Genomic DNA, 27,926 nt, shown 5'->3' on the forward strand with positions numbered 1-27,926 from the left:
GAGGCTTTGCAGGGCAATTGGGACGCCTCTCCAGCAGAGACGGGAGACCAAGGGTCCCTTTCCAAGTGCCACAGGAATCCTGGGTCTCCTATCAAGTTTCACGAGGAGTCAGGCATCGTCTCCTTTGGAGGCACTGATCTCCGCATACCTCTGGAGTTTTCAAAGGATTTGAGGCCTCCTGTCGCGATGAGGTGGGGAACTAGGTCTTTCTCTGTGGTCTCCACAGGGGATTCAGACACCCTTTCGTCTTGGGAGATGCAAGAGGAGCCTGCATTCCAGTCACTGCAGGGATATCCGGCCTTATTTCGAGTCAGGGCATCGCGGTGTCCATTCCACTTGAGGCCGCAAACTCAGGGTCCCTCTCACATACCTAGAGCTGAGAGAAGCCTGCTTTTGAGGTGCTTGTGGTAAGGTGGTATTCCTCTGGAGTCGAAGCCAGGGACTAACCTCTCATCTCAAGTTGATTTTTGGTCCACGGAGCTCTTTCGTGTTGCTACAGTGACCTCAGGATCCCTCTAGCCTTGAAACAGTGTTCTTGGGGTTTCTCTGGAGTGCCATGAAGGAAATCAAGGCTCCTTTCATGTGTGATGTGCAACACAGAATTGCTCTGCACGCAGTGCAGGGGAATCGGGCCTCATCTCGCGGCGAGGGGGAAGTCTCATGGTTTTTCTCGAGTTGCGGGGGGAACCTGGGGTATATTCTCCAGTTACGACGGGGATGGCCCTTCCACACACGTGTGTGTTCAGCCACGTCAGGACTCTTGCCTAGTTGCGAGACACAACTCGGGATTCTCCTCGAGGCTTGGCAAGGCAATTGGGACGCCTCTCCAGCTGAGGCGGGAGACCAAGCGTCCCTTTCCACGTGCCACAGGAATCCTGGGACTCCTATCAAGTTTCACGAGGAGTCAGGCATCGTCTCCTTTGGAGGCACTGATCTCCGCGTACCTCTGGAGTTTTCAAAGGATGTGAGGCCTCCGGTCGCGATGAGGTGGGGAACTAGGTCTTTGTCTGTGGTCTCCACAGGGGATTCAGACATCCTTTCATCTTGGGAGATGCAAGACGAGCCTGCATTCAAGTCACTGCAGGGATATCCAGCCTTATTTCGCGTCAGGGCATCGCGGTGTCCATTCCACTTGAGGCCGCAAACTCAGGGTCCCTCTCACATACCTAGAGCTGAGAGAAGCCTCCTCTTGAGGTGCTTGTGGTAAGGTGGTATTCCTCTGGAGTCGAAGCCAGGGACTAACCTCTCATCTCGAGTTGATTTTTGGCCCACGGAGCTCTTTAGTGTTGCTACAGTGACCTCAGGATCCCTCTAGCCTTGAAACAGTGTTCTTGGGGTTTCTCTGGAGTGCCATCAAGGAAATCAAGGCTCCTTTCATGTGTGATGTGCAACACGGAATTGCTCTGCACGCAGTGCAGGGGAATCGGGCCTCATCTCGCGGCGAGGGGGAAGTCTCATGGTTTTTCTCGAGTTGCGGCGGGAACCTGGGGTATATTCTCGAGTTACGACGGGGATGGCCCTTCCACCCACGTGTTTCTTCAGCGACGTCAGGACTCCTGCCTAGTTGCGAGGGACAACTCTGGATTCTCCTCGAGGCTTGACAGGGCAATTGGGACGCCTCTCCAGCTGAGGCGGGAGACCAAGTGTCCCTTTCCAAATGCCACAGGAATCCTGGGACTCCTATCAAGTTTCACGAGGAGTCAGGCATCGTCTCCTTTGGGGGCACTGATCTCCGCGTACCTCTGGAGTTTTCAAAGGATGTGAGGCTATCGGTGGCGATGAGGTGGGGACCTAAGTCTTTCTCTGTGCTTTCCACAGGGGATTCAGACATCCTTTCGTCCTGGGAAATGCAAGACGAGCCTGCACTGAAGTCACTGCAGGGATATCCGGCCTTATTTCGAGTCAGGGCATCGCGGTGTCCATTCCACTTGAGGCCGCAAACTCAGGGTCCCTCTCACATACCTAGAGCTGAGAGAAGCCTCCTCTTGAGGTGCTTGTGGTAAGGTGGTATTCCTCTGGAGACGAATCCAGGGACTAACCTCTCTTTTCGAGTTGATTTGTGGTCCACAGAGTTCTTTCGTGTTGCTACAGTGACCTCAGGATCCCTCTAGCCTTGAAACAGTGTTCTTGGGGTTTCTCTGGAGTGCCATCAAGGAAATCAAGGCTCCTTTCATGTGTGATGTGCAACGCGGAATTGCTCTGCACGCAGTACAGGGGAATCGGGCCTCATCTCGCATCGAGGGGGAAGTCTCATGGTTTTTCTCGAGTTGCGGCGGGAACCTGGGGTATATTCTCGAGTTACGACGGGGATGGCCCTTCCACCCACGTGTTTGTTCAGCCACGTCAGGACTCCTGCCTAGTTGCGAGGGACAACTCGGGATTCTCCTCGAGGCTTTGCAGGGCAATTGGGACGCCTCTCCAGCTGAGACGGGAGACCAAGGGTCCCTATCCACATGCCACAGGAATCCTGGGTCTCCTATCAAGTTTCACGAGGAGTCAGGCATCGTCTCCTTTGGAGGCACTGATCTCCGCATACCTCTGGAGTTTTCAAAGGATTTGAGGCCTCCTGTCGCGATGAGGTGGGGAACTAGGTGTTTCTCTGTGGTCTCCACAGGGGATTCAGACACCCTTTCGTCTTGGGAGATGCAAGAGGAGCCTGCATTCCAGTCACTGCAGGGATATCCGGCCTTATTTCGAGTCAGGGCATCGCGGTGTCCATTCCACTTGAGGCCGCAAACTCAGGGTCCCTCTCACATACCTAGAGCTGAGAGAAGCCTGCTTTTGAGGTGCTTGTGGTAAGGTGGTATTCCTCTGGAGTCGAAGCCAGGGACTAACCTCTCATCTGGAGTTGATTTTTGGCCCACGGAGCTCTTTCGTGTTGCTACAGTGACCTCAGGATCCCTCTAGCCTTGAAACAGTGTTCTTGGGGTCTCTGGAGTGCCATGAAGGAAATCAAGGCTCCTTTCATGTGTGATGTGCAACACAGAATTGCTCTGCACGCAGTGCAGGGGAATCGGGCCTCATCTCGCGGCGAGGGGGAAGTCTCATGGTTTTTCTCGAGTTGCGGCGGGAACCTGGGGTATATTCTCGAGTTACGACGGGGATGGCCCTTCCACCCACGTGTTTGTTCAGCCACGTCAGGACTCCTGCCTAGTTGCGAAGGACAACTCGGGATTCTCCTCGAGGCTTGGCAGGGCAATTGGAACGCCTCTCCAGCTGAGGCGGGAGACCAAGGGTCCCTTTCCACCTGCCACAAGAATCCTGGGACTCCTATCAAGTTTCACGAGAAGTCAGGCATCGTCTCCTTTGGAGGCACTGATCTCCGCGTACCTCTGGAGTTTTCAAAGGATGTGAGGCCTCCGGTCGCGATGAGGTGGGGAACTAGGTGTTTCTCTGTGGTCTCCACAGGGGATTCAGACATCCTTTCATCTTGGGAGATGCAAGACGAGCCTGCATTCAAGTCACTGCAGGGATATTCGGCCTTATTTCGAGTCAGGGCATCGCGGTGTCAAATCCACTTGAGGCCGCAAACTCAGGGTCCCTCTCACATACCTAGAGCTGAGAGAAGCCTCCTCTTGAGGTGCTTGTGGTAAGGTGGTATTCCTCTGGAGACGAAGCCAGGGACTAACCTCTCATCTCGAGTTGATTTTTGGCCCTCGGAGCTCTTTCATGTTGCTACAGTGACCTCAGGATCCCTCTAGCCTTGAAACAGTGTTCTTGGGGTTTCTCTGTAGTGCCATCAAGGAAATCAAGGCTCCTTTCATGTGTGATGTGCAACACGGAATTGCTCTGCACGCAGTGCAGGGGAATCGGGCCTCATCTCGCGGCGAGGGGGAAGTCTCATGGTTTTTCTCGAGTTGCGGCGGGAACCTGGGGTATATTCTCGAGTTACGACGGGGATGGCCCTTCCACCCACGTGTTTCTTCAGCGACGTCAGGACTCCTGCCTAGTTGTGAGGGACAACTCTGGATTCTCCTCGAGGCTTGGCAGGGCAATTGGGACGCCTCTCCAGCTGAGGCGGGAGACCAAGTGTCCCTTTCCAAGTGCCACAGAAATCCTGGGACTCCTATCAAGTTTCACGAGGAGTCAGGCATCGTCTCCTTTGGAGGCACTGATCTCCGCGTACCTCTGGAGTTTTCAAAGGATGTGAGGCTATCGGTCGCGATGAGGTGGGGAACTAAGTCTTTCTCTGTGCTTTCCACAGGGGATTCAGACATCCTTTCGTCCTGGGAAATGCAAGACGAGCCTGCATTGAAGTCACTGCAGGGATATCCGGCCTTATTTCGAGTCAGGGCATCGCGGTGTCCATTCCACTTGAGGCCGCAAACTCAGGGTCCCTCTCACATACCTAGAGATGAGAGAAGCCTCCTCTTGAGGTGCTTGTGGTAAGGTGGTATTCCTCTGGAGACGAATCCAGGGACTAACCTCTCTTTTCGAGTTGATTTTTGGTCCACAGAGTTCTTTCGTGTTGCTACAGTGACCTCAGGATCCCTCTATCCTTGAAACAGTGTTCTTGGGGTTTCTCTGGAGTGCCATCAAGGAAATCAAGGCTCCTTTCATGTGTGATGTGCAAGACGGAATTGCTCTGCACGCAGTACAGGGGAATCGGGCCTCATCTCGCATCGAGGGGGAAGTCTCATGGTTTTTCTCGAGTTGCGGCGGGAACCTGGGGTATATTCTCGAGTTACGACGGGGATGGCCCTTCCACCCACGTGTTTGTTCAGCCACGTCCGGACTCCTGCCTGGTTGCGAGGGACAACTCGGGATTCTCCTCGAGGCTTGACAGGGCAATTGGAAAGCCTCTCCAGCTGAGGCGGGAGACCAAGTGTCCCTTTCCACGTGCCACAAGAATCCTGGGACTCCTATCAAGTTTCACGAGGAGTCAGGCATCGTCTCCTTTGGAGGCACTGATCTCCGCGTACCTCTGGAGTTTTCAAAGGATGTGAGGCCTCCGGTCGCGATGAGGTGGGGAACTAGGTGTTTCTCTGTGGTCTCCACAGGGGATTCAGACATCCTTTCTTCTTGGGAGATGCAAGACGAGCCTGCATTCAAGTCACTGCAGGGATATCCGGCCTTATTTCGAGTCAGGGCATCGCGGTGTCCATTCCACTTGAGGCCGCAAACTCAGGGTCCCTCTCACATACCTAGAGCTGAGAGAAGCCTCCTCTTGAGGTGCTTGTGGTAAGGTGGTATTCCTCAGGAGTCGAAGCCAGGGACTAACCTCTCATCTCGTGTTGATTCTTGGTCCACGGAGCTCTTTCGTGTTGCTACAGTGACCTCAGGATCCCTCTAGCCTTGAAACAGTTTTCTTGGGGTTTCTCTTGAGTGCCATCAAGGAAATCAAGGCTCCTTTCATGTGTTATGTGCAACACGGAATTGCTCTGCACGCAGTGCAGGGGAATCGGGCCTCATCTCGCGGCGAGGGGGAAGTCTCATGGTTTTTCTGGAGTTGCGGCGGGAACCTGGGGTATATTCTCGAGTTAAGACGGGTATGGCCCTTCCACCCACGTGTTTCTTCAGCGACGTCAGGACTCCTGCCTAATTGCGAGGGACAACTCGGGATTCTCCTCGAGGCTTTGCAGGGCAATTGGGACGCCTCTCCAGCTGAGACGGGAGACCAAGGGTCCCTTTCCACGTGCCACAGGAATCCTGGGTCTCCTATCAAGTTTCACGAGGAGTCAGGCATCGTCTCCTTTGGAGGCACTGATCTCCGCATACCTCTGGAGTTTTCAAAGGATTTGAGGCCTCCTGTCGCGATGAGGTGGGGAACTAGGTGTTTCTCTGTGGTCTCCACAGGGGATTCAGACACCCTTTCGTCTTGGGAGATGCAAGAGGAGCCTGCATTTCAGTCACTGCAGGGATATCCGGCCTTATTTCGAGTCAGGGCATCGCGGTGTCCATTCCACTTGAGGCCGCAATCTCAGGGTCCCTCTCACATACCTAGAGCTGAGAGAAGCCTGCTTTTGAGGTGCTTGTGGTAAGGTGGTATTCCTCTGGAGTCGAAGCCAGGGACTAACCTCTCATCTCGAGTTGATTTTTGGTCCACGGAGCTCTTTCGTGTTGCTACAGTGACCTCAGGATCCCTCTATCCTTGAAACAGTGTTCTTGGGGTTTCTCTGGAGTGCCATGAAGGAAATCAAGGCTCCTTTCATGTGTGATGTGCAACACAGAATTGCTCTGCACGCAGTGCAGGGGAATCGGGCCTCATCTCGCGGCGAGGGGGAAGTCTCATGGTTTTTCTCGAGTTGCGGTGGGAACCTGGGGTATATTCTCGAGTTACGACGTGGATGGCCCTTCCACACACGTGTGTGTTCAGCCACGTCAGGACTCTTGCCTAGTTGCGAGACACAACTCGGGATTCTTCTCGAGGCTTGGCAAGGCAATTGGGACGCCTCTCCAGCTGAGGCGGGAGACCAAGGGTCCCTTTCCACGTGCCACAGGAATCCTGGGACTCCTATCAAGTTTCACGAGGAGTCAGGCATCGTCTCCTTTGGAGGCACTGATCTCCGCGTACCTCTGGAGTTTTCAAAGGATGTGAGGCTTCCGGTCGCGATGAGGTGGGGAACTAGGTCTTTGTCTGTGGTCTCCACAGGGGATTCAGACATCCTTTCATCTTGGGAGATGCAAGACGAGCCTGTATTCAAGTCACTGCAGGGATATCCAGCCTTATTTCGCGTCAGGGCATCGCGGTGTCCATTCCACTTGAGGCCGCAAACTCAGGGTCCCTCTCACATACCTAGAGCTGAGAGAAGCCTCCTCTTGAGGTGCTTGTGGTAAGGTGGTATTCCTCTGGAGTCGAAGCCAGGGACTAACCTCTCATCTCGAGTTGATTTTTGGCCCACGGAGCTCTTTAGTGTTGCTACAGTGACCTCAGGATCCCTCTAGCCTTGAAACAGTGTTCTTGGGGTTTCTCTGGAGTGCCATCAAGGAAATCAAGGCTCCTTTCATGAGTGATGTGCAACACAGAATTGCTCTGCACGCAGTGCAGGGGAATCGGGCCTCATCTCGCGGCGAGGGGGAAGTCTCATGGTTTTTCTCGAGTTGCGGCGGGAACCTGGGGTATATTCTCGAGTTACGACGGGGATGGCCCTTCCACCCACGTGTGTGTTCAGCCACGTCAGGACTCTTGCCTAGTTGCGAGACACAACTCGGGATTCTCCTCGAGGCTTGGCAAGGCAATTGGGACGCCTCTCCAGCTGAGGCGGGAGACCAAGGGTCCCTTTCCACGTGCCACAGGAATCCTGGGACTCCTATCAAGTTTCACGAGGAGTCAGGCATCGTCTCCTTTGGAGGCACTGATCTCCGCGTACCTCTGGAGTTTTCAAAGGATGTGAGGCTATCGGTCGCGATGAGGTGGGGAACTAAGTCTTTCTCTGTGCTTTCCACAGGGGATTCAGACATCCTTTCGTCCTGGGAGATGCAAGACGAGCCTGCATTGAAGTCACTGCAGGGATATCCGGCCTTATTTCGAGTCAGGGCATCGCGGTGTCCATTCCACTTGAGGCCGCAAACTCAGGGTCCCTCTCACATACCTAGAGCTGAGAGAAGCCTCCTCTTGAGGTGCTTGTGGTAAGGTGTTATTCCTCTGGAGACGAATCCAGGGACTAACCTCTCTTTTCGAGTAGATTTTTGGTCCACAGAGTTCTTTCGTGTTGCTACAGTGACCTCAGGATCCCTCTAGCCTTGAAACAGTGTTCTTGGGGTTTCTCTGGAGTGCCATCAAGGAAATCAAGGCTCCTTTCATGTGTGATGTGCAAGACGGAATTGCTCTGCACGCAGTACAGGGGAATCGGGCCTCATCTCGCATCGAGGGGGAAGTCTCATGGTTTTTCTCGAGTTGCGGCGGGAACCTGGGGTATATTCTCGAGTTACGATGGGGATGGCTCTTCCACCCACGTGTTTGTTCAGCCACGTCAGGACTCCTGCCTAGTTGCGAAGGACAACTCGGGATTCTCCTCGAGGCTTGGCAGGGCAATTGGAACGCCTCTCCAGCTGAGGCGGGAGACCAAGGGTCCCTTTCCACGTGCCACAGGAATCCTGGGACTCCTATCAAGTTTCACGAGGAGTCAGGCATCGTCTCCTTTGGAGGCACTGATCTCCGCGTACCTCTGGAGTTTTCAAAGGATGTGAGGCCTCCGGTCGCGATGAGGTGGGGAACTAGGTGTTTCTCTGTGGTCTCCACAGGGGATTCAGACATCCTTTCATCTTGGGAGATGCAAGACGAGCCTGCATTCAAGTCACTGCAGGGATATTCGGCCTTATTTCGAGTCAGGGCATCGCGGTGTCCATTCCACTTGAGGCCGCAAACTCAGGGTCCCTCTCACATACCTAGAGCTGAGAGAAGCCTCCTCTTGAGGTGCTTGTGGTAAGGTGGTATTCCTCTGGAGACGAAGCCAGGGACTAACCTCTCATCTCGAGTTGATTTTTGGCCCTCGGAGCTCTTTCATGTTGCTACAGTGACCTCAGGATCCCTCTAGCCTTGAAACGGTGTTCTTGGGGTTTCTCTGTAGTGCCATCAAGGAAATCAAGGCTCCTTTCATGTGTGATGTGCAACACGGAATTGCTCTGCAGGCAGTGCAGGGGAATCGGGCCTCATCTCGCGGCGAGGAGGAAGTCTCATGGTTTTTCTCGAGTTGCGGCGGGAACCTGGGGTATATTCTCGAGTTACGACGGGGATGGCCCTTCCACCCACGTGTTTCTTCAGCGACGTCAGGACTCCTGCCTAGTTGCGAGGGACAACTCTGGATTCTCCTCGAGGCTTGGCAGGGCAATTGGGACGCCTCTCCAGCTGAGGCGGGAGACCAAGTGTCCCTTTCCAAGTGCCACAGGAATCCTGGGACTCCTATCAAGTTTCACGAGGAGTCAGGCATCGTCTCCTTTGGAGGCACTGATCTCCGCGTACCTCTGGAGTTTTCAAAGGATGTGAGGCTATCGGTCGCGATGAGGTGGGGAACTAAGTCTTTCTCTGTGCTTTGCACAGGGGATTCAGACATCCTTTCGTCCTGGGAGATGCAAGACGAGCCTGCATTGAAGTCACTGCAGGGATATCCGGCCTTATTTCGAGTCAGGGCATCGCGGTGTCCATTCCACTTGAGGCCGCAAACTCAGGGTCCCTCTCACATACCTAGAGCTGAGAGAAGCCTCCTCTTGAGGTGCTTGTGGTAAGGTGGTATTCCTCTGGAGACGAATCCAGGGACTAACCTCTCTTTTCGAGTTGATTTTTGGTCCACAGAGTTCTTTCGTGTTGCTACAGTGACCTCAGGATCCCTCTATCCTTGAAACAGTGTTCTTGGGGTTTCTCTGGAGTGCCATCAAGGAAATCAAGGCTCCTTTCATGTGTGATGTGCAAGACGGAATTGCTCTGCACGCAGTACAGGGGAATCGGGCCTCATCTCGCATCGAGGGGGAAGTCTCATGGTTTTTCTCGAGTTGCGGCGGGAACCTGGGGTATATTCTCGAGTTACGACGGGGATGGCCCTTCCACCCACGTGTTTGTTCAGCCACGTCCGGACTCCTGCCTGGTTGCGAGGGACAAGTCGGGATTCTCCTCGAGGCTTGACAGGGCAATTGGAAAGCCTCTCCAGCTGAGGCGGGAGACCAAGTGTCCCTTTCCACGTGCCACAAGAATCCTGGGACTCCTATCAAGTTTCACGAGGAGTCAGGCATCGTCTCCTTTGGAGGCACTGATCTCCGCGTACCTCTGGAGTTTTCAAAGGATGTGAGGCCTCCGGTCGCGATGAGGTGGGGAACTAGGTGTTTCTCTGTGGTCTCCACAGGGGATTCAGACATCCTTTCTTCTTGGGAGATGCAAGACGAGCCTGCATTCAAGTCACTGCAGGGATATCCGGCCTTATTTCGAGTCAGGGCATCGCGGTGTCCATTCCACTTGAGGCCGCAAACTCAGGGTCCCTCTCACATACCTAGAGCTGAGAGAAGCCTCCTCTTGAGGTGCTTGTGGTAAGGTGGTATTCCTCAGGAGTCGAAGCCAGGGACTATCCTCTCATCTCGTGTTGATTCTTGGTCCACGGAGCTCTTTCGTGTTGCTACAGTGACCTCAGGATCCCTCTAGCCTTGAAACAGTTTTCTTGGGGTTTCTCTTGAGTGCCATCAAGGAAATCAAGGCTCCTTTCATGTGTTATGTGCAACACGGAATTGCTCTGCACGCAGTGCAGGGGAATCGGGCCTCATCTCGCGGCGAGGGGGAAGTCTCATGGTTTTTCTGGAGTTGCGGCGGGAACCTGGGGTATATTCTCGAGTTAAGACGGGTATGGCCCTTCCACCCACGTGTTTCTTCAGCGACGTCAGGACTCCTGCCTAATTGCGAGGGACAACTCGGGATTCTCCTCGAGGCTTTGCAGGGCAATTGGGACGCCTCTCCAGCTGAGACGGGAGACCAAGGGTCCCTTTCCACGTGCCACAGGAATCCTGGGTCTCCTATCAAGTTTCACGAGGAGTCAGGCATCGTCTCCTTTGGAGGCACTGATCTCCGCATACCTCTGGAGTTTTCAAAGGATTTGAGGCCTCCTGTCGCGATGAGGTGGGGAACTAGGTGTTTCTCTGTGGTCTCCACAGGGGATTCAGACACCCTTTCATCTTGGGAGATGCAAGAGGAGCCTGCATTTCAGTCACTGCAGGGATATCCGGCCTTATTTCGAGTCAGGGCATCGCGGTGTCCATTCCACTTGAGGCCGCAATCTCAGGGTCCCTCTCACATACCTAGAGCTGAGAGAAGCCTGCTTTTGAGGTGCTTGTGGTAAGGTGGTATTCCTCTGGAGTCGAAGCCAGGGACTAACCTCTCATCTCGAGTTGATTTTTGGTCCACGGAGCTCTTTCGTGTTGCTACAGTGACCTCAGGATCCCTCTATCCTTGAAACAGTGTTCTTGGGGTTTCTCTGGAGTGCCATGAAGGAAATCAAGGCTCCTTTCATGTGTGATGTGCAACACAGAATTGCTCTGCACGCAGTGCAGGGGAATCGGGCCTCATCTCGCGGCGAGGGGGAAGTCTCATGGTTTTTCTCGAGTTGCGGTGGGAACCTGGGGTATATTCTCGAGTTACGACGTGGATGGCCCTTCCACACACGTGTGTGTTCAGCCACGTCAGGACTCTTGCCTAGTTGCGAGACACAACTCGGGATTCTTCTCGAGGCTTGGCAAGGCAATTGGGACGCCTCTCCAGCTGAGGCGGGAGACCAAGGGTCCCTTTCCACGTGCCACAGGAATCCTGGGACTCCTATCAAGTTTCACGAGGAGTCAGGCATCGTCTCCTTTGGAGGCACTGATCTCCGCGTACCTCTGGAGTTTTCAAAGGATGTGAGGCTTCCGGTCGCGATGAGGTGGGGAACTAGGTCTTTGTCTGTGGTCTCCACAGGGGATTCAGACATCCTTTCATCTTGGGAGATGCAAGACGAGCCTGCATTCAAGTCACTGCAGGGATATCCAGCCTTATTTCGCGTCAGGGCATCGCGGTGTCCATTCCACTTGAGGCCGCAAACTCAGGGTCCCTCTCACATACCTAGAGCTGAGAGAAGCCTCCTCTTGAGGTGCTTGTGGTAAGGTGGTATTCCTCTGGAGTCGAAGCCAGGGACTAACCTCTCATCTCGAGTTGATTTTTGGCCCACGGAGCTCTTTAGTGTTGCTACAGTGACCTCAGGATCCCTCTAGCCTTGAAACAGTGTTCTTGGGGTTTCTCTGGAGTGCCATCAAGGAAATCAAGGCTCCTTTCATGAGTGATGTGCAACACAGAATTGCTCTGCACGCAGTGCAGGGGAATCGGGCCTCATCTCGCGGCGAGGGGGAAGTCTCATGGTTTTTCTCGAGTTGCGGCGGGAACCTGGGGTATATTCTCGAGTTACGACGGGGATGGCCCTTCCACCCACGTGTGTGTTCAGCCACGTCAGGACTCTTGCCTAGTTGCGAGACACAACTCGGGATTCTCCTCGAGGCTTGGCAAGGCAATTGGGACGCCTCTCCAGCTGAGGCGGGAGACCAAGGGTCCCTTTCCACGTGCCACAGGAATCCTGGGACTCCTATCAAGTTTCACGAGGAGTCAAGCATCGTCTCCTTTGGAGGCACTGATCTCCGCGTACCTCTGGAGTTTTCAAAGGATGTGAGGCTATCGGTCGCGATGAGGTGGGGAACTAAGTCTTTCTCTGTGCTTTCCACAGGGGATTCAGACATCCTTTCGTCCTGGGAGATGCAAGACGAGCCTGCATTGAAGTCACTGCAGGGATATCCGGCCTTATTTCGAGTCAGGGCATCGCGGTGTCCATTCCACTTGAGGCCGCAAACTCAGGGTCCCTCTCACATACCTAGAGCTGAGAGAAGCCTCCTCTTGAGGTGCTTGTGGTAAGGTGTTATTCCTCTGGAGACGAATCCAGGGACTAACCTCTCTTTTCGAGTAGATTTTTGGTCCACAGAGTTCTTTCGTGTTGCTACAGTGACCTCAGGATCCCTCTAGCCTTGAAACAGTGTTCTTGGGGTTTCTCTGGAGTGCCATCAAGGAAATCAAGGCTCCTTTCATGTGTGATGTGCAAGACGGAATTGCTCTGCACGCAGTACAGGGGAATCGGGCCTCATCTCGCATCGAGGGGGAAGTCTCATGGTTTTTCTCGAGTTGCGGCGGGAACCTGGGGTATATTCTCGAGTTACGATGGGGATGGCTCTTCCACCCACGTGTTTGTTCAGCCACGTCAGGACTCCTGCCTAGTTGCGAAGGACAACTCGGGATTCTCCTCGAGGCTTGGCAGGGCAATTGGAACGCCTCTCCAGCTGAGGCGGGAGACCAAGGGTCCCTTTCCACGTGCCACAGGAATCCTGGGACTCCTATCAAGTTTCACGAGGAGTCAGGCATCGTCTCCTTTGGAGGCACTGATCTCCGCGTACCTCTGGAGTTTTCAAAGGATGTGAGGCCTCCGGTCGCGATGAGGTGGGGAACTAGGTGTTTCTCTGTGGTCTCCACAGGGGATTCAGACATCCTTTCATCTTGGGAGATGCAAGACGAGCCTGCATTCAAGTCACTGCAGGGATATTCGGCCTTATTTCGAGTCAGGGCATCGCGGTGTCCATTCCACTTGAGGCCGCAAACTCAGGGTCCCTCTCACATACCTAGAGCTGAGAGAAGCCTCCTCTTGAGGTGCTTGTGGTAAGGTGGTATTCCTCTGGAGACGAAGCCAGGGACTAACCTCTCATCTCGAGTTGATTTTTGGCCCTCGGAGCTCTTTCATGTTGCTACAGTGACCTCAGGATCCCTCTAGCCTTGAAACGGTGTTCTTGGGGTTTCTCTGTAGTGCCATCAAGGAAATCAAGGCTCCTTTCATGTGTGATGTGCAACACGGAATTGCTCTGCAGGCAGTGCAGGGGAATCGGGCCTCATCTCGCGGCGAGGGGGAAGTCTCATGGTTTTTCTCGAGTTGCGGCGGGAACCTGGGGTATATTCTCGAGTTACGACGGGGATGGCCCTTCCACCCACGTGTTTCTTCAGCGACGTCAGGACTCCTGCCTAGTTGCGAGGGACAACTCTGGATTCTCCTCGAGGCTTGGCAGGGCAATTGGGACGCCTCTCCAGCTGAGGCGGGAGACCAAGTGTCCCTTTCCAAGTGCCACAGGAATCCTGGGACTCCTATCAAGTTTCACGAGGAGTCAGGCATCGTCTCCTTTGGAGGCACTGATCTCCGCGTACCTCTGGAGTTTTCAAAGGATGTGAGGCTATCGGTCGCGATGAGGTGGGGAACTAAGTCTTTCTCTGTGCTTTGCACAGGGGATTCAGACATCCTTTCGTCCTGGGAGATGCAAGACGAGCCTGCATTGAAGTCACTGCAGGGATATCCGGCCTTATTTCGAGTCAGGGCATCGCGGTGTCCATTCCACTTGAGGCCGCAAACTCAGGGTCCCTCTCACATACCTAGAGCTGAGAGAAGCCTCCTCTTGAGGTGCTTGTGGTAAGGTGGTATTCCTCTGGAGACGAATCCAGGGACTAACCTCTCTTTTCGAGTTGATTTTTGGTCCACAGAGTTCTTTCGTGTTGCTACAGTGACCTCAGGATCCCTCTATCCTTGAAACAGTGTTCTTGGGGTTTCTCTGGAGTGCCATCAAGGAAATCAAGGCTCCTTTCATGTGTGATGTGCAAGACGGAATTTCTCTGCACGCAGTACAGGGGAATCGGGCCTCATCTCGCATCGAGGGGGAAGTCTCATGGTTTTTCTCGAGTTGCGGCGGGAACCTGGGGTATATTCTCGAGTTACGACGGGGATGGCCCTTCCACCCACGTGTTTGTTCAGCCACGTCAGGACTCCTGCCTGGTTGCGAGGGACAACTCGGGATTCTCCTCGAGGCTTGGCAGGGCAATTGGAACGCCTCTCCAGCTGAGGCGGGAGACCAAGTGTCCCTTTCCACGTGCCACAAGAATCCTGGGACTCCTATCAAGTTTCACGAGGAGTCAGGCATCGTCTCCTTTGGAGGCACTGATCTCCGCATACCTCTGGAGTTTTCAAAGGATGTGAGGCCTCCGGTCGCGATGAGGTGGGGAACTAGGTGTTTCTCTGTGGTCTCCACAGGGGATTCAGACATCCTTTCTTCTTGGGAGATGCAAGACGAGCCTGCATTCAAGTCACTGCAGGGATATCCGGCCTTATTTCGAGTCAGGGCATCGCGGTGTCCATTCCACTTGAGGCCGCAAACTCAGGGTCCCTCTCACATACCTAGAGCTGAGAGAAGCCTCCTCTTGAGGTGCTTGTGGTAAGGTGGTATTCCTCAGGAGTCGAAGCCAGGGACTAACCTCTCATCTCGTGTTGATTCTTGGTCCACGGAGCTCTTTCGTGTTGCTACAGTGACCTCAGGATCCCTCTAGCCTTGAAACAGTTTTCTTGGGGTTTCTCTGGAGTGCCATCAAGGAAATCAAGGCTCCTTTCATGTGTGATGTGCAACACGGAATTGCTCTGCACGCAGTGCATGGGAATCGGGCCTCATCTCGCGGCGAGGGGAAAGTCTCATGGTTTTTCTCGAGTTGCGGCGGGAACCTGGGGTATATTCTCGAGTTAAGACGGGTATGGCCCTTCCACCCACGTGTTTCTTCAGCGACGTCAGGACTCCTGCCTAATTGCGAGGGACAACTCGGGATTCTCCTCGAGGCTTTGCAGGGCAATTGGGACGCCTCTCCAGCTGAGACGGGAGACCAAGGGTCCCTTTCCACGTGCCACAGGAATCCTGGGTCTCCTATCAACTTTCACGAGGAGTCAGGCATCGTCTCCTTTGGAGGCACTGATCTCCGCATACCTCTGGAGTTTTCAAAGGATGTGAGGCCTCCTGTCGCGATGAGGTGGGGAACTAGGTCTTTCTCTGTGGTCTCCACAGGGGATTCAGACACCCTTTCGTCTTGGGAGATGCAAGAGGAGCCTTCATTCCAGTCACTGCAGGGATATCCGGCCTTATTTCGAGTCAGGGCATCGCGGTGTCCATTCCACTTGAGGCCGCAAACTCAGGGTCCCTCTCACATACCTAGAGCTGAGAGAAGCCTGCTTATGAGGTGCTTGTGCTAAGGTGGTATTCCTCTGGAGTCGAAGCCAGGGACTAACCTCTCATCTCGAGTTGATTTTTGGTCCACGGAGCTCTTTCGTGTTGCTACAGTGACCTCAGGATCCCTCTAGCCTTGAAACAGTGTTCTTGGGGTTTCTCTGGAGTGCCATGAAGGAAATCAAGGCTCCTTTCATGTGTGATGTGCAACACAGAATTACTCTGCAGGCAGTGCAGGGGAATCGGGCCTCATCTCGCGGCGAGGGGGAAGTCTCATGGTTTTTCTCGAGTTGCGGCGGGAACCTGGGGTATATTCTCGAGTTACGACGGGGATGGCCCTTCCACACACGTGTGTGTTCAGCCACGTCAGGACTCTTGCCTAGTTGCGAGACACAACTCGGGATTCTCCTCGAGGCTTGGTAAGGCAATTGTGACGCCTCTCCAGCTGAGGCGGGAGACCAAGGGTCCCTTTCCACGTGCCACAGGAATCCTGGGACTCCTATCAAGTTTCACGAGGAGTCAGGCATCGTCTCCTTTGGAGGCACTGATCTCCGCGTACCTCTGGAGTTTTCAAAGGATGTGAGGCCTCCGGTCGCGATGAGGTGGGGAACTAGGTCTTTGTCTGTGGTCTCCACAGGGGATTCAGACATCCTTTCATCTTGGGAGATGCAAGACGAGCCTGCATTCAAGTCACTGCAGGGATATCCAGCCTTATTTCGCGTCAGGGCATCGCGGTGTCCATTCCACTTGAGGCCGCAAACTCAGGGTCCCTCTCACATACCTAGAGCTGAGAGAAGCCTCCTCTTGAGGTGCTTGTGGTAAGGTGGTATTCCTCTGGAGTCGAAGCCAGGGACTAACCTCTCATCTCGAGTTGATTTTTGGCCCACGGAGCTCTTTAGTGTTGCTACAGTGACCTCAGGATCCCTCTAGCCTTGAAACAGTGTTCTTGGGGTTTCTCTGGAGTGCCATGAAGGAAATCAAGGCTCCTTTCATGTGTGATGTGCAACACGGAATTGCTCTGCACGCAGTGCAGGGGAATCGGGCCTCATCTCGCGGCGAGGGGGAAGTCTCATGGTTTTTCTCGAGTTGCGGCGGGAACCTGGGGTATATTCTCGAGTTACGACGGGGATGGCCCTTCCACCAACGTGTTTCTTCAGCGACGTCAGGACTCCTGCCTAGTTGCGAGGGACAACTCTGGATTCTCCTCTAGGCTTGACAGGGCAATTGGGACGCCTCTCCAGCTGAGGCGGGAGACCAAGTGTCCCTTTCCAAATGCCACAGGAATCCTGAGACTCCTATCAAGTTTCACGAGGAGGCAGGCATCGTCTCCTTTGGGGGCACTGATCTCCGCGTACCTCTGGAGTTTTCAAAGGATGTGAGGCTATCGGTCGCGATGAGGTGGGGAACTAAGTCTTTCTCTGTGCTTTCCACAGGGGATTCAGACATCCTTTCGTCCTGGGAAATGCAAGACGAGCCTGCACTGAAGTCACTGCAGGGATATCCAGCCTTATTTCGAGTCAGGGCATCGCGGTGTATATTCCACTTGAGGCCGCAAACTCAGGGTCCCTCTCACATACCTAGAGCTGAGAGAAGCCTCCTCTTGAGGTGCTTGTGGTAAGGTGGTATTCCTCTGGAGACGAATCCAGGGACTAACCTCTCTTTTCGAGTTGATTTGTGGTCCACAGAGTTCTTTCGTGTTGCTACAGTGACCTCAGGATCCCTCTATCCTTGAAACAGTGTTCTTGGGGTTTCTCTGGAGTGCCATCAAGGAAATCAAGGCTCCTTTCATGTGTGATGTGCAAGACGGAATTGCTCTGCACGCAGTACAGGGGAATCGGGCCTCATCTCGCATCGAGGAGGAAGTCTCATGGTTATTCTCGAGTTGCGGCGGGAACCTGGGGTATATTCTCGAGTTACGACGGGGATGGCCCTTCCACCCACGTGTTTGTTCAGCCACGTCAGGACTCCTGCCTGGTTGGGAGGGACAACTCGGGATTCTCCTCGAGGCTTGGCAGGGCAATTGGGACGCCTCTCCAGCTGAGACGGGAGACCAAGTGTCCCTTTCCACGTGCCACAGGAATCCTGGGTCTCCTATCAAGTTTCACGAGGAGTCAGGCATCGTCTCCTTTGGAGGCACTGATCTCCGCATACCTCTGGAGTTTTCAAAGGATTTGAGGCCTCCTGTCGCGATGAGGTGGGGAACTAGGTCTTTCTCTGTGGTCTCCACAGGGGATTCAGACACCCTTTCGTCTTGGGAGATGCAAGACGAGCCTGCATTCCAGTCACTGCAGGGATATCGGGCCTTATTTCGAGTCAGGGCATCGCGGTGTCCATTCCACTTGAGGCCGCAAACTCAGGGTCCCTCTCACATACCTAGAGCTGAGAGAAGCCTCCTCTTGAGGTGCTTGTGGTAAGGTGGTATTCCTCTGGAGTCGAAGCCAGGGACTAACCTCTCATCTCGAGTTGATTTTTGGTCCACGGAGCTCTTTCGTGTTGCTACAGTGACCTCAGGATCCCTCTATCCTTGAAACAGTTTTCTTGGGGTTTCTCTGGAGTGCCATGAAGGAAATCAAGGCTCCTTTCATGTGTGATGTGCAACACAGAATTGCTCTGCACGCAGTGCATGGGAATCGGGCCTCATCTCGCGGCGAGGGGGAAGTCTCATGGTTTTTCTCGAGTTGCGGCGGGAACCTGGGGTATATTCTCGAGTTACGACGAGGATGGCCCTTCCACCCACGTGTTTGTTCAGCGACGTCAGGACTCCTGCCTAGTTGCGAGGGACAACTCGAGATTCTCCTCGAGGTTTTGCAGGGAAATTGGGACGCCTCTCCAGCTGAGACGGGAGATCAAGGGTCCCTTTCCACGTGCCACAGGAATCCTGGGTCTCCTATCAAGATTCACGAGGAGTCAGGCATCGTCTCCTTTGGAGGCACTGATCTCCGCATACCTCTGGAGTTTTCAAAGGATTTGAGGCCTCCTGTCGCGATGAGGTGGGGAACTAGGTCTTTCTCTGTGGTCTCCACAGGGGATTCAGACACCCTTTCGTCTTGGGAGATGCAAGACGAGCCTGCATTCCAGTCACTGCAGGGATATCCGGCCTTATTTCGAGTCAGGGCATCGCGGTGTCCATTCCACTTGAGGCCGCAAACTCAGGGTCCCTCTCACATACCTAGAGCTGAGAGAAGCCTGCTTTTGAGGTGCTTGTGGTAAGGTGATATTCCTCTGGAGTCGAAGCCAGGGACTAACCTCTCATCTCGAGTTGATTTTTGGTCCACGGAGCTCTTTCGTGTTGCTACAGTGACCTCAGGATCCCTCTAGCCTTGAAACAGTGTTCTTGGGGTTTCTCTGGAGTGCCATGAAGGAAATCAAGGCTCCTTTCATGTGTGATGTGCAACACAGAATTGCTCTGCACGCAGTGCAGGGGAATCGGGCCTCATCTCGCGGCGAGGGGGAAGTCTCATGGTTTTTCTCGAGTTGCGGCGGGAACCTGGGGTATATTCTCGAGTTACGACGGGGAGGGCCCTTCCACCCACGTGTGTGTTCAGCCACGTCAGGACTCTTGCCTAGTTGCGAGACACAACTCGGGATTCTCCTCGAGGCTTGGCAAGGCAAATGGGACGCCTCTCCAGCTGAGGCGGGAGACCAAGGGTCCCTTTCCACGTGCCACAGGAATCCTGGGACTCCTATCAAGTTTCACGAGGAGTCAGGCATCGTCTCCTTTGGAGGCACTGATCTCCGCGTACCTCTGGAGTTTTCAAAGGATGTGAGGCTATCGGTCGCGATGAGGTGGGGAACTAGGTGTTTCTCTGTGGTCTCCACAAGGGATTCAGACATCCTTTCATGTTGGGAGATGCAAGACGAGCCTGCATTCAAGTCACTGCAGGGATATTCGGCCTTATTTCGAGTCAGGGCATCGCGGTGTCAAATCCACTTGAGGCCGCAAAATCAGGGTCCCTCTCACATACCTAGAGCTGAGAGAAGCCTCCTCTTGAGGTGCTTGTGGTAAGGTGGTATTCCTCTGGAGACGAAGCCAGGGACTAACCTCTCATCTCGAGTTGATTTTTGGCCCTCGGAGCTCTTTCATGTTGCTACAGTGACCTCAGGATCCCTCTAGCCTTGAAACAGTGTTCTTGGGGTTTCTCTGTAGTGCCATCAAGGAAATCAAGGCTCCTTTCATGTGTGATGTGCAACACGGAATTGCTCTGCAGGCAGTGCAGGAGAATCGGGCCTCATCTCGCGGCGAGGGGGAAGTCTCATGGTTTTTCTCGAGTTGCGGCGGGAACATGGGGTATATTCTCGAGTTACGACGGGGATGACCCTTCCACCCACGTGTTTCTTCAGCGACGTCAGGACTCCTGCCTAGTTGCGAGGGACAACTCTGGATTCTCCTCGAGGCTTGGCAGGGCAATTGGGACGCCTCTCCAGCTGAGGCGGGAGACCAAGTGTCCCTTTCCAAGTGCCACAGGAATCCTGGGACTCCTATCAAGTTTCACGAGGAGTCAGGCATCGTCTCCTTTGGAGGCACTGATCTCCGCGTACCTCTGGAGTTTTCAAAGGATGTGAGGCTATCGGTCGCGATGAGGTGGGGAACTAAGTCTTTCTCTGTGCTTTGCACAGGGGATTCAGACATCCTTTCGTCCTGGGAGATGCAAGACGAGCCTGCATTCCAGTCAATGCAGGGATATCCGGCCTTATTTCGAGTCAGGGCATCGCGGTGTCCATTCCACTTGAGGCCGCAAACTCAGGGTCCCTCTCACATACCTAGAGCTAAGAGAAGCCTGCTTTTGAGGTGCTTGTGGTAAGGTGGTATTCCTCTGGAGACGAAGCCAGGGACTAACCTCTCATCTCGAGTTGATTTTTGGTCCACGGAGCTCTTTCGTGTTGCTACAGTGACCTCAGGATCCCTCTAGCCTTGAAACAGTGTTCTTGGGGTTTCTCTGGAGTGCCATGAAGGAAATCAAGGCTCCTTTCATGTGTGATGTGCAACACAGAATTGCTCTGCACGCATTGCAGGGGAATCGGGCCTCATCTCGCGGCGAGGGGAAAGTCTCATGGTTTTTCTCGAGTTGCGGCGGGAACCTGGGGTATATTCTCGAGTTACGACGGGGATGGCCCTTCCACACACGTGTGTGTTCAGCCACGTCAGGTCTCTTGCCTAGTTGCGAGACACAACTCGGGATTCTCCTCGAGGCTTGGCAAGGCAATTGGGACGCCTCTCCAGCTGAGGCGGGAGACCAAGTGTCCCTTTCCAAATGCCACAGGAATCCTGGGACTCCTATCAAGTTTCACGAGGAGTCAGGCATCGTCTCCTTTGGGGGCACTGATCTCCGCGTACCTCTGGAGTTTTCAAAGGATGTGAGGCTATCGGTCGCGATGAGGTGGGGACCTAAGTCTTTCTCTGTGCTTTCCACAGGGGATTCAGACATCCTTTCGTCCTGGGAAATGCAAGACGAGCCTGCACTGAAGTCACTGCAGGGATATCCGGCCTTATTTCGAGTCAGGGCATCGCGGTGTCCATTCCACTTGAGGCCGCAAACTCAGGGTCCCTCTCACATACCTAGAGCTGAGAGAAGCCTCCTCTTGAGGTGCTTGTGGTAAGGTGGTATACCTCTGGAGACGAATCCAGGGACTAACCTCTCTTTTCGAGTTGATTTGTGGTCCACAGAGTTCTTTCGTGTTGCTACAGTGACCTCAGGATCCCTCTAGCCTTGAAACAGTGTTCTTGGGGTTTCTCTGGAGTGCCATCAAGGAAATCAAGGCTCCTTTCATGTGTGATGTGCAACACGGAATTGCTCTGCACGCAGTACAGGGGAATCGGGCCTCATCTCGCATCGAGGGGGAAGTCTCATGGTTTTTCTCGAGTTGCGGCGGGAACCTGGGGTATATTCTCGAGTTACGACGGGGATGGCCCTTCCACACACGTGTTTCTTCAGCGACGTCAGGACTCTTGCCTAGTTGCGAGGGACAACTCGGGATTCTCCTCGAGCCTTGGCAGGGCAATTGGGACGCCTCTCCAGCTGAGGCGGGAGACCAAGGGTCCCTTTCCACGTGCCACAGGAATCCTGGGTCTCCTATCAAGTTTCACGAGGAGTCAGGCATCGTCTCCTTTGGAGGCACTGATCTCCGCATACCTCTGGAGTTTTCAAAGGATTTGAGGCCTCCTGTCGCGATGAGGTGGGGAACCAGGTCTTTCTCTGTGGTCTCCACAGGGGATTCAGACACCCTTTCGTCTTGGGAGATGCAAGACGAGCCTGCATTCCAGTCACTGCAGGGATATCCGGCCTTATTTCGAGTCAGGGCATCGCGGTGTCCATTCCACTTGAGGCCGCAAACTCAAGGTCCCTCTCACATACCTAGAGCTGAGAGAAGCCTGCTTTTGAGGTGCTTGTGGTAAGGTGGTATTCCTCTGGAGTCGAAGCCAGGGACTAACCTCTCATCTCGAGTTGATTTTTGGTCCACGGAGCTCTTTCGTGTTGCTACAGTGACCTCAGGATCCCTCTAGCCTTGAAACAATGTTCTTGGGGTTTCTCTGGAGTGCCATGAAGGAAATCAAGGCTCCTTTCATGTGTGATGTGCAACACGGAATTGCTCTGCACGCAGTGCAGGGGAATCGGGCCTCATCTCGCGGCGAGGGGGAAGTCTCATGGTTTTTCTCGACTTGCGGCGGGAACCTGGGGTATATTCTCGAGTTATGACGGGGATGGCTCTTCCACCCACGTGTGTGTTCAGCCACGTCAGGACTCTTGCCTAGTTGCGAGACACAACTCGGGATTTTCCTCGAGGCTTGGCAAGGCAATTGGGACGCCTCTCCAGCTGAGGCGGGAGACCAAGGGTCCCTTTCCACGTGCCACAGGAATCCTGGGACTCCTATCAAGTTTCACGAGGAGTCAGGCATCGTCTCCTTTGGAGGCACTGATCTCCGCGTACCTCTGGAGTTTTCAAAGGATGTGAGGCTATCGGTCGCGATGAGGTGGGGAACTAAGTCTTTCTCTGTGCTTTCCACAGGGGATTCAGACATCCTTTCGTCCTGGGAGATGCAAGACGAGCCTGCATTGAAGTCACTGCAGGGATATCCGGCCTTATTTCGAGTCAGGGCATCGCGGTGTCCATTCCACTTGAGGCCGCAAACTCAGGGTCCCTCTCACATACGTAGAGCTGAGAGAAGCCTCCTCTTGAGGTGCTTGTGGTAAGGTGTTATTCCTCTGGAGACGAATCCAGGGACTAACCTCTCTTTTCGAGTAGATTTTTGGTCCACAGAGTTCTTTCGTGTTGCTACAGTGACCTCAGGATCCCTCTATCCTTGAAAGAGTGTTCTTGGGGTTTCTCTGGAGTGCCATCAAGGAAATCAAGGCTCCTTTCATGTGTGATGTGCAAGACGGAATTGCTCTGCACGCAGTACAGGGGAATCGGGCCTCATCTCGCATCGAGGGGGAAGTCTCATGGTTTTTCTCGAGTTGCGGCGGGAACCTGGGGTATATTCTCGAGTTACGACGGGGATGGCCCTTCCACCCACGTGTTTGTTCAGCCACGTCAGGACTCCTGCCTAGTTGCGAAGGACAACTCGGGATTCTCCTCGAGGCTTGGCAGGGCAATTGGAACGCCTCTCCAGCTGAGGCGGGAGACCAAGGGTCCCTTTCCACGTGCCACAAGAATCCTGGGACTCCTATCAAGTTTCACGAGGAGTCAGGCATCGTCTCCTTTGGAGGCACTGATCTCCGCATACCTCTGGAGTTTTCAAAGGATGTGAGGCCTCCGGTCGCGATGAGGTGGTGAACTAGGTGTTTCTCTGTGGTCTCCACAGGGGATTCAGACATCCTTTCATCTTGGGAGATGCAAGACGAGCCTGCATTCAAGTCACTGCAGGGATATCCGGCCTTATTTCGAGTCAGGGCATCGCGGTGTCCATTCCACTTGAGGCCGCAAACTCAGGGTCCCTCTCACATACCTAGAGCTGAGAGAAGCCTCCTCTTGAGGTGCTTGTGGTAAGGTGGTATACCTCTGGAGACGAATCCAGGGACTAACCTCTCTTTTCGAGTTGATTTGTGGTCCACAGAGTTCTTTCGTGTTGCTACAGTGACCTCAGGATCCCTCTAGCCTTGAAACAGTGTTCTTGGGGTTTCTCTGGAGTGCCATCAAGGAAATCAAGGCTCCTTTCATGTGTGATGTGCAACACGGAATTGCTCTGCACACAGTACAGGGGAATCGGGCCTCATCTCGCATCGAGGGGGAAGTCTCATGGTTTTTCTCGAGTTGCGGCGGGAACCTGGGGTATATTCTCGAGTTACGACGGGGATGGCCCTTCCACCCACGTGTTTCTTCAGCGACGTCAGGACTCTTGCCTAGTTGCGAGGGACAACTCGGGATTCTCCTCGAGGCTTGGCAGGGCAATTGGGACGCCTCTCCAGCTGAGACGGGAGACCAAGGGTCCCTTTCCACGTGCCACAGGAATCCTGGGTCTCCTATCAAGTTTCACGAGGAGTCAGGCATCGTCTCCTTTGGAGGCACTGATCTCCGCATACCTCTGGAGTTTTCAAAGGATTTGAGGCCTCCTGTCGCGATGAGGTGGGGAACCAGGTCTTTCTCTGTGGTCTCCACAGGGGATTCAGACAACCTTTCGTCTTGGGAGATGCAAGACGAGTCTGCATTCCAGTCACTGCAGGGATATCCGGCCTTATTTCGAGTCAGCGCATCGCGGTGTCCATTCCACTTGAGGCCGCAAACTCAGGGTCCCTCTCACATACCTAGAGCTGAGAGAAGCCTGCTTTTGAGGTGCTTGTGGTAAGGTGGTATTCCTCTGGAGTCGAAGCCAGGGACTAACCTCTCATCTCGAGTTGATTTTTGGTCCACGGAGCTCTTTCGTGTTGCTACAGTGACCTCAGGATCCCTCTAGCCTTGAAACAATGTTCTTGGGGTTTCTCTGGAGTGCCATGAAGGAAATCAAGGCTCCTTTCATGTGTGATGTGCAACACAGAATTGCTCTGCACGCAGTGCAGGGGAATCGGGCCTCATCTCGCGGCGAGGGGGAAGTCTCATGGTTTTTCTCGAGTTGCGGCGGGAACCTGGGGTATATTCTCGAGTTACGACGGGGATGGCTCTTCCACCCACGTGTGTGTTCAGCCACGTCAGGACTCTTGCCTAGTTGCGAGACACAACTCGGGATTCTCCTCGAGGCTTGGCAAGGCAATTGGGACGCCTCTCCAGCTGAGGCGGGAGACCAAGGGTCCCTTTCCACGTGCCACAGGAATCCTGGGACTCCTATCAAGTTTCACGAGGAGTCAGGCATCGTCTCCTTTGGAGGCACTGATCTCCGCGTACCTCTGGAGTTTTCAAAGGATGTGAGGCTATCGGTCGCGATGAGGTGGGGAACTAAGTCTTTCTCTGTGCTTTCCACAGGGGATTCAGACATCCTTTCGTCCTGGGAGATGCAAGACGAGCCTGCATTGAAGTCACTGCAGGGATATCCGGCCTTATTTCGAGTCAGGGCATCGCGGTGTCCATTCCACTTGAGGCCGCAAACTCAGGGTCCCTCTCACATACCTAGAGCTGAGAGAAGCCTCCTCTTGAGGTGCTTGTGGTAAGGTGTTATTCCTCTGGAGACGAATCCAGGGACTAACCTCTCTTTTCGAGTAGATTTTTGGTCCACAGAGTTCTTTCGTGTTGCTACAGTGACCTCAGGATCCCTCTATCCTTGAAAGAGTGTTCTTGGGGTTTCTCTGGAGTGCCATCAAGGAAATCAAGGCTCCTTTCATGTGTGATGTGCAAGACGGAATTGCTCTGCACGCAGTACAGGGGAATCGGGCCTCATCTCGCATCGAGGGGGAAGTCTCATGGTTTTTCTCGAGTTGCGGCGGGAACCTGGGGTATATTCTCGAGTTACGACGGGGATGGCCCTTCCACCCACGTGTTTGTTCAGCCACGTCAGGACTCCTGCCTAGTTGCGAAGGACAACTCGGGATTCTCCTCGAGGCTTGGCAGGGCAATTGGAACGCCTCTCCAGCTGAGGCGGGAGACCAAGGGTCCCTTTCCACGTGCCACAAGAATCCTGGGACTCCTATCAAGTTTCACGAGGAGTCAGGCATCGTCTCCTTTGGAGACACTGATCTCCGCATACCTCTGGAGTTTTCAAAGGATGTGAGGCCTCCGGTCGCGATGAGGTGGGGAACTAGGTCTTTCTCTGTGGTCTCCACAGGGGATTCAGACATCCTTTCATCTTGGGAGATGCAAGACGAGCCTGCATTCAAGTCACTGCAGGGATATTCGGCCTTATTTCGAGTCAGGGCATCGCGGTGTCAAATCCACTTGAGGCCGCAAACTCAGGGTCCCTCTCACATACCTAGAGCTGAGAGAAGCCTCCTCTTGAGGTGCTTGTGGTAAGGTGGTATTCCTCTCGAGACGAAGCCAGGGACTAACCTCTCATCTCGAGTTGATTTTTGGCCCTCGGAGCTCTTTCATGTTGCTACAGTGACCTCAGGATCCCTCTAGCCTTGAAACAGTGTTCTTGGGGTTTCTCTGTAGTGCCATCAAGGAAATCAAGGCTCCTTTCATGTGTGATATGCAACACGGAATTGCTCTGCAGGCAGAGCAGGGGAATCGGGCCTCATCTCGCGGCGAGGGGGAAGTCTCATGGTTTTTCTCGAGTTGCGGCGGGAACCTGGGGTATATTCTCGAGTTACGACGGGGATGGCCCTTCCACCCACGTGTTTCTTCAGCGACGTCAGGACTCCTGCCTAGTTGCGAGGGACAACTCTGGATTCTCCTCGAGGCTTGACAGGGCAATTGGGACGCCTCTCCAGCTGAGGCGGGAGACCAAGTGTCCCTTTCCAAGTGCCACAGGAATCCTGGGACTCCTATCAAGTTTCACGAGGAGTCAGGCATCGTCTCCTTTGGAGGCACTGATCTCCGCGTACCTCTGGAGTTTTCAAAGGATGTGAGGCTATCGGTCGCGATGAGGTGGGGAACTAAGTCTTTCTCTGTGCTTTGCACAGGGGATTCAGACATCCTTTCGTCCTGGGAGATGCAAGACGAGCCTGCATTGAAGTCACTGCAGGGATATCCGGCCTTATTTCGAGTCAGGGCATCGCGGTGTCCATTCCACTTGAGGCCGCAAACTCAGGGTCCCTCTCACATACCTAGAGCTGAGAGAAGCCTCCTCTTGAGGTGCTTGTGGTAAGGTGGTATTCCTCTGGAGACGAATCCAGGGACTAACCTCTCTTTTCGAGTTGATTTTTGGTCCACAGAGTTCTTTCTTGTTGCTACAGTGACCTCAGGATCCCTCTATCCTTGAAACAGTGTTCTTGGGGTTTCTCTGGAGTGCCATCAAGGAAATCAAGGCTCCTTTCATGTGTGATGTGCAAGACGGAATTGCTCTGCACGCAGTACAGGGGAATCGGGCCTCATCTCGCGGCGAGGGGGAAGTCTCATGGTTTTTCTCGAGTTGCGGAGGGAACCTGGGGTATATTCTCGAGTTACGACGGGGATGCCCTTCCACCCACGTGTTTGTTCAGCCACGTCCGGACTCCTGCCTGGTTGCGAGGGACAACTCGGGATTCTCCTCGAGGCTTGGCAGGGCAATTGGAACGCCTCTCCAGCTGAGGCGGGAGACCAAGTGTCCCTTTCCACGTGCCACAAGAATCCTGGGACTCCTATCAAGTTTCACGAGGAGTCAGGCATCGTCTCCTTTGGAGGCACTGATCTCCGCGTACCTCTGGAGTTTTCAAAGGATGTGAGGCCTCCGGTCGCGATGAGGTGGGGAACTAGGTGTTTCTCTGTGGTCTCCACAGGGGATTCAGACATCCTTTCATCTTGGGAGATGCAAGACGAGCCTGCATTCAAGTCACTGCAGGGATATTCGGCCTTATTTCGAGTCAGGGCATCGCGGTGTCAAATCCACTTGAGGCCGCAAACTCAGGGTCCCTCTCACATACCTAGAGCTGAGAGAAGCCTCCTCTTGAGGTGCTTGTGGTAAGGTGGTATTCCTCTGGAGACGAAGCCAGGGACTAACCTCTCATCTCGAGTTGATTTTTGGCCCTCGGAGCTCTTTCATGTTGCTACAGTGACCTCAGGATCCCTCTAGCCTTGAAACAGTGTTCTTGGGGTTTCTCTGTAGTGCCATCAAGGAAATCAAGGCTCCTTTCATGTGTGATGTGCAACACGGAATTGCTCTGCACGCAGTGCAGGGGAATCGGGCCTCATCTCGCGGCGAGGGGGAAGTCTCATGGTTTTTCTCGAGTTGCGGCGGGAACCTGGGGTATATTCTCGAGTTACGACGGGGATGGCCCTTCCACCCACGTGTTTCTTCAGCGACGTCAGGACTCCTGCCTAGTTGCGAGGGACAACTCTGGATTCTCCTCGAGGCTTGGCAGGGCAATTGGGACGCCTCTCCAGCTGAGGCGGGAGACCAAGTGTCCCTTTCCAAGTGC

Source organism: Cervus elaphus, chromosome 32 (assembly GCF_910594005.1).
Source record: "Cervus elaphus chromosome 32, mCerEla1.1, whole genome shotgun sequence".
Taxonomy (NCBI): domain Eukaryota; kingdom Metazoa; phylum Chordata; class Mammalia; order Artiodactyla; family Cervidae; genus Cervus; species Cervus elaphus.